This window comes from Rhinatrema bivittatum, chromosome 3 (genome assembly GCF_901001135.1).
Source record: "Rhinatrema bivittatum chromosome 3, aRhiBiv1.1, whole genome shotgun sequence".
NCBI lineage: Eukaryota > Metazoa > Chordata > Amphibia > Gymnophiona > Rhinatrematidae > Rhinatrema > Rhinatrema bivittatum.
Window position 1 is genome coordinate 441,246,572 of NC_042617.1, and position 12,970 is coordinate 441,259,541.

General features: G+C 46.3%; 1 long non-coding RNA gene across 1 annotated transcript in view; it reads right to left on the reverse strand.

The window, feature by feature from the left end:
• The window catches only part of LOC115088818, a 65,615-nt gene extending 52,939 nt beyond the window's left edge, over positions 1-12,676 (reverse strand). Inside the window, exon 1 of the long non-coding RNA XR_003855909.1 lies at positions 12,571-12,676. This is a non-coding gene — a long non-coding RNA (uncharacterized LOC115088818). The remainder of the gene's footprint in view (positions 1-12,570) is intronic.
• Positions 12,677-12,970: the final 294 nt, after the last annotated feature.

The window sequence follows — 12,970 nt, forward strand, 5'->3', positions numbered from 1 at the left end:
CCCAGATGAAATTCTACGAACAATTAAAAAGTCCAATTAAATTCCACTGGCCAGGCAAAAAAGAACTCTAGTGAAGTAGAGCATAGGGGACAAGTTCCCTTTTACAGTATGACCCTGACTCAAATTCTAGAGCAGGATGAAGAAGAAATTTCACACTGATAGTGTCTTTTGCTTTGGAAGTGGGCAAAATTGGACTCACAAGGGATTTTTTTTCATCACAGGATTGACTCTTTCCTTGTTCATAAGAGGGAAATTTTCAAATGTGTGAGCAAATGTGCACTTACTCACAGCTACTGTTATGAACCCTGCCTGCGGAGCTAATCCCCATGAGCAGGCCCTGCTCACCTTGCTTTTGCTCCTTCTGCCTGCTTCCCAATGCGGCCGGATGCCGCCGAAGTCGGGCCTTCTTTGCGGCCGGAGCCACGGACTTGCCTTCCCCCTGCAGCCCGGAGGCCACCCATCGGGTCTCCTCTTCACCGCGTCTGGTGCCGTGGACTTTCAGCGCCATCTTCACAGCACGGAGCTGCCGCCGACATCCTGCACATCTTCGCGGCTGGAGGCCGCAAGCCTCAGCCTGGATTGGCGGCTGGAGCTGCCCACGGGGCCTCCTGCAGCGGCTAGAGCCGCTGCCGTTGTTGGGGCCTGCTTCCCAGGCCCAGCCCTGCTTCTGCACATCGATGTAGGGCAGGACTGCTGTCCACAGTCCTGCACAGCTTCCTTCCTGCTTCTAGGCATGCAGTCACGCTTCTCTGCTACATTTAAAGGGCCCACAGCCAGATATGCCCTGGGCCCCACCTTTGTGACTGTTTCCTGTGCTAGCCCTATAAAAGGGCTATTGCTGCATTTCCTCGTCGCCTTGCATCGGAATTACTTCACTCCTGGAGGCTCCTGCCTGCCAGAGCTCCGTCAGGTCTTCTGTCTTCTTCGTGGAGCTCCTCGTCTCGTCTCGTCATCTCGTCATGCCATGTTTTCATTGCCTGAGGTCCCCGTCCAGGTGTCCTGGTGTCTCATCGCCTGATGTCTCGCTTCCTGGTGTTCTAGCCCTCCTTGCTGTTCATTCTTGCTCTGGAGCCTTCTGTTCTGCCAGCCGTGGATCTCCGGGTGACGGGTCGCCGTCATGGGAGATGCCGGCAGTGGACTGGGGTCCTGTGCTCCTGAGCCATCTTGTCCTGCCAGCCTTTGAGGTGCTTCGGATGACATTGGCTTCATCGTCAGAGTCCCACCTCGACTGGATTCTCTCCTGCGCTTGTCCCGCTCTCCACGTGGTCCGTGACCAGCCTCCTCGGGCTGTGTAGGGTGCACAGTGGGACAGAGTGGTCCGTGACCAGCCCATTGGGTGGGCTGAGTAGGGTGGGCTGAGTAGGGCGCCCTGAGAGACAGTGCCAATGTCTACCTGCCCAGCTTTTCGTCTCATCTGGACTTCATCAAATTCCTCGTCTCGTCTCTGATGCCGTTGCATCAGCCTTGGTGTCATGTCTTCAACAGCCCTGGTGTCATGACTTCAACAGCCCTGGTGTCATGTCTTCACTTCAACCCTCGTCTCTGATGCCGTCACATCAATCTTGGTGTCATGTCTTCGTGTCAAGACCTCCGTCTGCCCTCATCTTCAGGCCAACAATAATATATGAAATACAAAAATTTTTTATTTAAAGATATCGCACAAATATACCTATATAGACAATAAAACTGAACTAGCACACTCACACATTCATACCCACAAATTAAAAAATATGTTGTATTGAGATACAATATATAACTTAGTTTATGTTACCAATAGAAGTATACAAATAATATTTCAATTGAAACTCAATAAATTATTGTAAACTTTGAATTAGAATTATGTACTGTTTGTGGACACAAACAGTACATAATTCTAATTCAAAGTTTACAATAATTTATTGAGTTTCAATTGAAATATTATTTGTATACTTCTATTGGTAACATAAACTAAGTTATATATTGTATCTCAATACAACATATTTTTTAATTTGTGGGTATGAATGTGTGAGTGTGCTAGTTCAGTTTTATTGTCTATATAGGTATATTTGTGCGATATCTTTAAATAAAAAATTTTTGTATTTCATATATTATTGTTGGGCTCTCTATATTATATGTAATTATACGACAAGTGGATAGAGAGTTGTAGTTATTTACCCTTTTGTATATTTACTCATCTTCAGGCCGGCATGCTGCTCCATGCCGATCCAAGCGGCAGCTCCGAAAGGGCTCGGAATGGTCGGAGGACCGTTCTCCTACCAACATCTTCATGTTGTTGGTGCTGGGAGCTTGCAGGCCCGGCAGAGGGTAAGACCGTGTCTCTGCCATCCTGGGATATGTCGCCAACCCTCGGTTTGGTCCTGGATCCGTCTGGGGTCGGGCAAAGGCCCATGGGCACATTAAAACACCCGTCACATAACAGAATGCAAAGCCGTTTCGACCGACACGTAGCAGAATGCAAGGCCTTTCGAGCTGCCTGCACAACAGAATGCAAGGCCTTTCGAGGCCGTATGTAAGAGAATGCAAGGCCATGTGTCTGGTAACGTGTTCTGGCGTTGGATCCGCCTTGTTGCTGAGTCTTGTCTGTGTTCCTGGACTAGTTTTGGGACCAAAATGTTTTTTCAGGGCTTTGTGTACACGACCTGCTGGAGAAGCCAGCTGTCTGGATTTTTACGACCCGCAGGAGGCGCCTGCATCCAGACACTCATTTGTCTTGTCTTCACTTGTTGCTTCCCGGTCACGTGTTTCCCTTGCTCCTCGTTCCCTTGCTCTCGCTCCTTCGCTTTCCACTCCCTTGATCTCTGTTCCCTTGCTTTCCGTTCCCTTGCTCCCTCTTTTGTGTTTTTTGTTTGTCGGTCGCGCAGTCGCTGTTCGCGCGGTCACTGTTCGCATGGTCTCCACTCGCACAGTCTCCTGTTCCCTCGGTCTCATGTTCTCTCGGTCTCTTGTCATTGTCTTCTTGTGTTTCTGATGTTTCTTCCCTGGTTCTCTCAGTCCCTGGATTTACCAGCTTCCATTTTTTGGACCCTTGAATACCTCCATTTGGTATGGATTGATACCTTTTACCTTCAGACTCTTGACAGGAGGTTTGAGGAGGGGATCTTTGAGGAGGGGGTACTGTTATGACCCTGCCCATCGAGCTAATCCCCGCGAGCAGGACCCGCTCACCTCACTTTTGCTGGAGCCGCTGCCATCGTCGGGGCCTGCTTCCCAGGCCCAGCCCTACTTCTGCCTCGACTGGATTCTCTCCTGCGCTTGTCCCGCTCTCCACATGGTCCGTGACCAGCCTCCTTGGGCTGTGTAGGGTGCACAGTGGGACAGAGTGGTCCGTGACCAGCCCATTGGGTGGGCTGAGTAGGGTGGGCTGAGTAGGGCGCCCTGAGAGACAGTGCCAATGTCTACCTGCCCAGCTTTTCGTCTCGTCTGGACTTCATCAAATTCCTTGTCTCGTCTCTGATGCCGTTGCATCAGCCTTGGTGTCATGTCTTCAACAGCCCTGGTGTCATGACTTCAACAGCCCTGGTGTCATGTCTTCACTTCAACCCTCGTCTCTGATGCCATCGCATCAATCTTGGTGTCAGGTCTTCGTGTCAAGACCTCCGTCTGCCCTCATCTTCAGGCCGGCATGCTGCTCCATGCCGATCCAAGCGGCAGCTCCGAAAGGGCTCGGAACGGTCGGAGGACCGTTCTCCTACCAACATCTTCATGTTGTTGGTGCTGGGAGCTTGCAGGCCCGGCAGAGGGTATGACCGTGTCGATGCCATCCTGGGACATGTCGCCAACCCTCGGTTTGGTCCTGGATCCATCTGGGGTCGGGCTGAGGCCCATGGGCACATTAAAACACCCGTCACGTAACAGAATGCAAGGCCGTTTCGACCGACACGTAACAGAATGCAAGGCCTTTCGAGCTGCCTGCACAACAGAATGCAAGGCCTTTCGAGGCCATATGTAAGAAAATGCAAGGCCATGTGTCTGGTAACGTGTTCCGGCGTTGGATCCGCCTTATTGCTGAGTCTTATCTGTGTTCCTGGACTAGTTTTGGGACCAAAAATTTTTTTCAGGACTTTGTGTACACGACCTGCTGGAGAAGCCAGCTGTCTGGATTTTTACGACCCGCAGGAGGCGCCTGCATCCAGACACTCATTTGTCTTGTCTTCACTTATTGCTTCCCGGTCACGTGTTTCCCTTGCTCCTCGTTGCCTTGCTCCTCGTTCCCGTGCTCTCGCTCCTTCGTTTTCCACTCCCTTGATCTCCGTTCCCTTGCTTTCCGTTCCCTTGCTCCCTCTTTTGTGTTTTTTGTTTGTCGGTCGCGCAGTCGCTGTTCGCGCGGTCCCTGTTCGCATGGTCTCCGCTCGCACGGTCTCGTGTTCCCTCGGTCTCATGTTCTCTCGGTCTCTTGTCGTTGTCTTCTTGTGTTTCTGATGTTTCTTCCCTGGTTCTCTCAGTCCCTGGATTTACCAGGTTCCATTTTTTGGACCCTTGAATACCTCCATTTGGTATGGATTGATACCTTTTACCTTCAGACTCTTGACAGGAGGTTTGAGGAGGGGATCTTTGAGGAGGGGGTACTGTTATGACCCTGCCCGTGGAGCTAATCCCCGCAAGCAGGACCCGCTCACCTCACTTTTGCTCTTTCTGTCCGCTTCCCGACGCGGCCGGACGCCGCCAAAGTCAGGCCTTCTTTGCGGCCGGAGCCACAGACTTGCCTTCCCCCTGTGGCCCGGAGGCCGCCCATCGGGTCTCCTCTTCACTGCGGCTGGTGCCATAGACTTTCAGTGCAATCTTCATGGCATGGAGCCGCCGCCGATGTCCTGTACAACTTTGCGGCTGGAGGCCACAATCCCTGGCCTGGATTGGTGACTGGAGCCGCCCCCAGGGCCTCCTGTAGTGGCTGGAGCCACTGCTGTTGTCGGGGCCTGCTTCCCAGGCCCAGCCCTGCTTCTACTCGTTGACATCGGGCAGGACCACTGTCCACGGTCTTGCACAACTTCCCTCCTGCTTCTAGGCACGCGGCCATGCCTCTCTGCTACATTTAAAGTGTCTACGGCCGGATATGCCCTGGGCCCCACCTTTGTGAGTTTCCTGTGCTAGCCCTATAAAAGGGCTGTTGCTGCATTTCCTCGTGGTCTTGCATCCTTTGTCATCCTTTGTGGTGCTTCGGATGACATCGGCTTCATCGTCAGAGTCCCACCTCGACTGGATTCTCTCCTGCGCTTGTCCCGCTCTCCATGTGGTCCATGACCAGCCTCCTCGGGCTGGGTAGGGCACGCAGTGGGACAGGGTGGTCCGCGACCAGCCCATTGGGTCCGCCCGTGAAGGTGGGCTGAGTAGGGCACCCTGAGAGACAGTGCCAATGTCTACCTGCCCAGCTTCTCGTCTCGTCTGGACTTCATCAAGTTCCTCGTCTCATCTCTGATGCCGTTGCATCAGCCTTGGTGTCATGTCTTCAACAGCCCTGGTGTCATGTCTTCGCTTCAAACCCTCGTCTGTGATACCATTGCATCAACCTTGGTGTCATGTCTTCATGTCAAGGTCTCCGTCTGCCCTCATCCTCAGGCCGGCCTACTGCTCCATGCCGATCCAAGGGCTCGGAACGGTCCGAGGACCGTTCTCCTACCAACATCTTCATGTTGTTGGTGCTGGGAGCTTGCAGGCCTGGCAGAGGGTAAGACCATGTCTCTGCCATCCTGGGACACGTCGCCAACCCTTGGTTCAGTCCTGGATCCATCTGGGGTCGGTCTGAGGCCCATGGGCACACTAAAACATCTGTTACGTAAGAGCTACATTTATGCAAGTATTTTATAAACATTGCAGTTTTCGCAGTTCTTCCATGACACGGTTTATAAAATACATGTATCTCAGCCCCAAATTATAGGTGCATAATAGACAAAATATGCACACTAAAGATAATTTGCATGCATATGATGTCAGGTTCTGTGTTTATGCAGAGATTTAAGAAGAATGGTTTTGTGGGCGTGCCAACCCAACTTTACCCACAGGGACCAGCATCTCCTCTCCCAGCTGATTCTGGGAAGAGGCCTCCTTTTCCCCACACGGAATATCTGGACACACCTTGGGTTGAGATTCCAGGGTTTGCAGGCCCTGCTCTGCCACTACCATCGTCAGGCTTCCTATCCACAAGAAGTAAGGATCATCAAGGAGGTAGATTCAAGAAATATTGTGTTTGGACATGAAAAAAATGGGATGCTGATGGGAACTAAGTGGGCAGCTCAGGTGCTTATTAAACTTGGATAGTAGGTTACATGGGAGGATAGGAAAAAGGCTGTGCTAGACAAGGACAACTGTGGCAGGTGTTCAGAGTTAGAGCCTACAATAATTTAGAAAAAAGCCTTAACAAGCGATATGATTTGACAATCAAATTACAGAAAGACATATTTGCCAAAAAGAATTTATAAACTTAAGGGACCTTCATACAGACCCCTCACTTTGATATCTTTTAGAGCCTTACGTTGTGCTCTATCAATGAATCAAAGGGGTATTCTTTTAATCATTGGTCCAAATTTTTAACAACTTTTTGAAACATTTTTGCAAAAAATTTTTAGTATTTAAAAAAGTGCACTGCTTCCCCATTTTTTTGAAGTTAATTCATGCCCAACACGGTACCATGTTTCGCAAACTGCTGCTTCAGGGGCTGGAGTCAGCATATATTCAGTCCAAAAAATTCCTTCTTTTCAGTCCCATTTTACTCTTATTTAATGAAGGAACTAATCAAGTCTCCATATAGTATTTTCACCCGCCAAAGTTTTGAAATCTTGAAAAAAAATTTTAAAAAGATTTTTTAAGCACTTAATAAACATGCATGTTAAACTCACTACTGAAATAAATCAATGTGCCCAATATATTTAAACATCCAGGCTTTCAAGTGATACCAACAAGTCAAAACATGTTTTTAAATCCATGGCATCAACGGATTATGATACAAAATCTTACAGTCCTCCCAATGAGGTCACATTTCTGACAATGTCTTTCATCAGGAGATATTTTTCTTCTCGTGCTGTGCTGATGAATGACCCATCTCCACTGCATTAGCCAAATGTTCACTAGCCATATTATGCACATCAATTTATTTCAGTAGTGAGTTTAACATACATTTTTTTAAGTGCTTAAAAAATCTTTTTCAAAAAATGTTTTCTAAAGAACATTCTGTCGTTGGAAGGAGATTGGTGGTTGATGATTACAGATATACGATGGTATTGATTACCGGGTGGTAACAGTGTTAACATATGAAACCACCAACCTTTTCCATATATAATTTTACAAAAATCGTTAAAAGAAAATATACAGTTGCAATTTCATCCATTTCTAGAATTAGATAGGAGGGTATGAGTTTTTGCATTGGTATTTTGATGGTTACACCTTCTTGTGGTTAGTTTTTAAATTTTGGTGTATCACAAAAATGTCCGATATTAATCACACAAAATAAGCCCAAACGTATTCCAGAACTCTCACACTGTAAACACACATCAAAAACAAACAGTATTACTGGTCAAATTTCATATACCTTAAAGTAGTGAACCACATATATCAGGCCAAAAAGAACTCTATTTGTAGGACCTATAACTCGATGAGTTTGTCTATCATTCAAACTCATACTTGAGTACACGGTCCATTTACTTTATTAGTCAAAAACCTTTATTTTAGTTTTTTATTTTATGGGACTCAAAAAGAGTTCTTGTCCAATAAAGTACTGTATCACTAAAGTGAAGCTGACCCACACACACATGTTAAATATCCTAATGAATGTTTGTAAATGAGTGATGACTTTAAAATCATGAATCTCCCGTTTGGCTACAAACTTGCTAAAGCGATAATGCTCGCAAAAATAATATCACTTCTATCTTCTTATATACATATCAATGATACTCATCTGAGTTGTAAAGTAGTACAAGTCCATTTCCAAAAAATGTCCCGACACGATCGTGTTTCGGACCCCACCAGGTCCTGCTTCAGGAGAAAACAGCTCGTCCGGAGAGCTTTCTCGATGTCAAAATGCAAAACTTTAGTTCAGCTTCATTCACTCAAAATGCTCTCGTGGTTGCATCAAACATTCTTCATGGCGGTCTGAATTCACGACCGCAATTTTGCAAAAAAAACATGGCGAACCCTTAGGCTTTATGTATTAATGCAGAAAGTGCTAGTACTGCAGTACAAGTTCTCAGCCAGGTCGTCTTTGAGAGCAGGCAACAAAAAGGTAAAAGCATCAAAATATCAGATATTTGGGGGGGGGGGGGGAGGTCATATGCTCATCAGAAAATCATCAATACGAAGGAAACTCAAAAGTTAAAGAGAAGTCCCAAATGCTCAAAATGATCTCTAAAGAACACACTGTTTGCATCAAGTACAGAAAGAAGTGCTCTAATCCAAGGTTTGCTTTCTCACGAGCTTCTAATATCCGGGATTTGGTAGTATGTTCTGCATTTGAATCAACACGGATGACTCTCCCCACAGGAGGGCATCAAATTTGTGGGAAATATGAGATGTGTGCTCTTGCCATCACGGGCACTCAGTGGAGTTTGCCCAATTCGAGTATGGTAGTGCAACAGACTGTTTTGACTAATTGTGAATCCGATTGTGTCATTTATGCTATTCAATGCCCTTGTGATAAGATCTATGTGGGGCGCACAAAGAGGAAAATCAGGACAAGACTTATAGAGCACAGGAGTTGTATTAAAACTGGTAAACTGACCGTGCCTTTGGTCCAACATTGTTTTCAGACTGGCCATACTTTCATAGATCTGCGCTGGACTATTTTAGAACAGCTCCAAAAGGGTACCCGTGGGGGTGATATCCAAGCCCGTCTCAATCGCCGTGAACATTTTTGGATTTACAAATTACGTTCTGTGCATCCACAGGGGCTCAATGAGAAAATAAATTGGTATTCTTTGATTTGATTGGCTGAGTTTTGTGGACTTGGTTGGGAACTTCTTTCTGTACTTGATGCAGACAGTGTGTTCTTTAGAGATCATTTGGAGCATTTGGGACCTCTCTTTAACTTTTGAGTTTCCTTCGTATTGATGATTTTCTGATGAGCATATGACCTCCCCCCCCTCCCCCCAAATATCTGATATTTTGATGCTTTTACCTTTTTGTTGCCTGCTCTCAAAGACGACCTGGTTGAGAACTTGTACTGCAGTACTAGCACTTCCGGCGTGAGTACATAAAGCCTAAGGGTTCGCCATGTTTTTTGCAAAATTGCGGTCTTGAATTCAGACCACCATGAAGAATGTTTGATGCAACCACGAGAGCATTTTTAGTGAATGAAGCTGAACTAAAGTTTTGCATTTTAACATTGAGAAACCTCTCCAGACGAGCTGTTTGCCCCTGAAGCAGGACCTGGTGGGGTTCAAAACATGATCATGTCGGGAAATTTTTTGGAAACGGACTTGTGCTACTTTACAACTCAGATGAGTATCATCAATATGTATATAAGAAGGTAGAAGTGATATTATTTTTGCAAGCATTATCGCTTTAGCAAGTTTGTAGCCAAACGGGAGATTCATGATTTTCAAGTCATCACTCATTTACAAACATTCATTAGGATATTTAACGTGTGTGTGTGGGTCAGCTTCACTTCAGTGATACAGTACTTTATTGAACAAGAACTCTTTTTGAGTCCCATAAAATAAAAAACTAAAAAAAAGGTTTTTGACTAATAAAGTAAATGGACCATGTACCCAAGTATGAGTTTGAATGATAGACAAACTCATCGAGTTATAGGTCCTACAAATAGAGTTCTTTTTGGCCTGATATATGTGGTTCACTACTTTAAGATATATGAAATTTGACCAGTGATACCCTTTGTTTTTGATGTGTGTTCACAAAAATGTCCAACAGGAAGGGTGACAGAGTCCAAATAATCTATAATTATACTGTAGGTGTTGTGCATCCCAGCCGTGTCCACTTTGCGGCCAGCCCTGCTCACCTCGCTCGCCCGTCCTCGAGCTCCTGGCTCTCCTCTTCTGCAGCCGCAGCCAGTTCGTGGCATCCCCGGCTCCCCCATTTGCAGTCTCCTGTGCAGGACTTACAGCGGAGCTCCCATCGGGGCTCCACGTTGTCAGCATCCTCGGCCTCACCCCTAGACGCGCACGCGGCTGACCTGCAGCCCTTTAAAGGGCCAATGGCAAGAAAACCCACAGGAGCACCTCCCGATGACGTCACGTGGGCCGGATACTTAAGGCAAGGCCCTGCTTCCTGTTCCTCACCTTGGCAATCGGATTGTACACGCCGGTGTCTCTAGTTTGCCTGTTCCAGTGTCTCCTTTCCAACGTCTCCTGTTCCAACATCTCCTGTTCCTTCGTCTCTCCATTCCTGGTAGTATCCTTTGGACTCATGTCACGGTACTGACCTTTGCTTGCTCCTGACCTCATCTGACTGCTGTCTGGAACCGACCTCTGCCTGTCCACTGACCATGTCTGACCGCTGCCTGGAACCGACCTCTGTCTGTCTACCGACTACATCTGACTGCTGCCTGGAACTTGATCTTTAGCTGACCTGACTACTCCCGGACTACAGGTACTGACCCCTGCTTTGGCTGACCATTCTGGACTGATACTCTGGCCTTGATCCTCACCATCCACTCGGACACTGTATTCTGGCCTCCTGCGACCTCTGGACATTCTTGTTTTGACATTGACCGCGCATCCTTATTCATGGTGGGCACTCCCCTGCGCTTCCTCTCTAGGAGACTCTGCAGGGCCCACCTAAGACCAGGCGGCCCGGGTACCCATAGGCTCAACCTGCGGAAACCCCAGGTTGCTATTGGCGAAGCTCCAGCTAGCCTCTGTCTCCTCCTGTGCTCCGCCTCCTGGTGGCAGGCACTCTCTGGATCCGACCAGAGAGCCATACCAATCCTGCACCAGGCCAAGGGTCCACCTTCATGCGCAACAGTAAGGTGTTTGCTAGGTAGTATTAGTCCCTGAACTGAAAGATGTCTTTTTAAGCTTATAAAAATTGTATCTAAATAGGTTCAGATAAGCCTAAAGTTAAGATGCTGCCAAGACATTACTACATTTCCAAGCCTCTCTAGAGATTACTTTCCAGGAGAATCTAAATGTGCATCAGAGTGAGTAAGCACTGCACAGGTATAGGCTGCCAGACACTACAAAGGAGGAGCCTTAGCAGTAGGGAGAGATTTCTCAGGGGTCAGCATATGATAGCTGAGCCTAGCCTGATGGAGCCACACCTGGAGAGATGGAGGAACTGGATTCCAAGGCCTGACCCCAGCTATAAATTAAGTCTATTATTTAAGTTATCAAGAGAAAGATTTTCACAATTCCTGGGAAGGAATGGGAAAGAAGCACATAAGTAAGCAATGCAGAGCCCCTGGTTTAAATACTGAAATGTGGTGGGGTTTTTTTTCTTTTTTTGAAGCTGTCAACTGTTGTGCATTTGCTTTCATTACTATCTGGAATTTAAAAGGTTAAGTTTCTACAGGAGCTAGAGTAGCTGATGTTAAAGAGAATTAGGTTAGAAGTAAAAGTTTCCCTTTTTAAATGGCAAAAACTCCTAGTAATTAAGAAACAAAAGCCTTAAGCCTCAGAAGTTGTGCTACAGACTGCATTTACAAAAAGGAACAAGGGCTTGTAAGCTAATTGCAGAGAGATGGAAGCATTACTACCTTAATTAGGGCAATTAGCAAAGTGAACCAAGGAAGTTGGGCTGAAGCTTACATCTATTAGAAGATTATGGGACCTAGAAGAACCAAAGTCTTGTAGTGGAGATGGCAATTGTCTGTTTAGTGATATTTAAACTCTATTAAAAGACTGGGAGCTTGGGAAACAAGAACTGTTTCTTACCTGAATATCATGTGCTGAATGCAAAGCTGAGAAATGTTGTTTGTGAATAACCAGAAATAAAAATCATAATCAACTGCACTTTGCTCTACTCATACTTTTTATAGAGGGCTAGTTACCATTACATTAAAGGCCAGTTCTAGGCATTTTAAGGAAAAGAGCTGTTGGGATTTTGAGGCTCAGTCTTTGACATGCAAATCCAAGGGGAATCTCTGCAGTTAAAAGGAGGGCTGGGAATGGCAAAATAGAGTTTGTTGGTTTCAGACAGGGAAAGAGTTTGTTTTAATAAGCCTCCTAAGCATTTTTAAAACTGTCAGAGAATTGGAGACTGGGCTGAAGATTAATGGTTTCATACTGCAAAGCTGAGGCCGTTGCTCAGACAAAAAGAAGAGGTCAAGTGAAAGCTAGCAATATAGGTACTGATACCTCTTTATCCAAACAAAAGGAACAGGCTTTAAGTCCAGGTTTGAGAGCAGTTAAAAGAGAGTATGTGGAAATAGCCCTAGAGGAAGAGGGGCTCTAACAATAAACCTAAGGGATATTGCCAAGAGTTCTGCGCGCCCATCTACAATGTGGCGTTGTGTACACTCAAAAGGATGCTAAAGGCCTAGGCTATCTCAAGAGTTGGGGGGTGTATTGCCAAATAAAGAACAGGTATGAGTTACGCTTTCAAGAAAGTGATTTTTATTTACAACTCCTCAAGTAGATGCAAAGCTTCTCTTTTGTAGTGATTAACAATATACAAGGATCAAAAACTTACATCACTGGAGAGTAGGCATCATCTGTCCATTCAACATCAGCTGGGAAGCTCCTTCAGCGAGGGCAGAGATACTCGTCCAGGAAACACCGACTAAGGGGAGGCATCCCTCTTACTACAGATAATGAGCTTCTGCCCACCCTGAAAAGTCCTGCTGTTTTTATACTTTGCCTTTGTGTTATTTTCCCTATCCACTCTAAGCTGAAAGTGGCCAGCTTCCAGGCTGAGTGAATCAGAGTCATAAGACCCCGGCTCCGCAGTAGATAGACAACACCTGGCCTGAAAAAAACAACTTATCGAGAAATTTGCAAAATGCATTACAAAACAGTTTCTGCAATAACAAGTTTATGTTACAAAATGCCTTGAGAAATAGTTTCTGCAATAACAAGTTTACCCCTTTTTT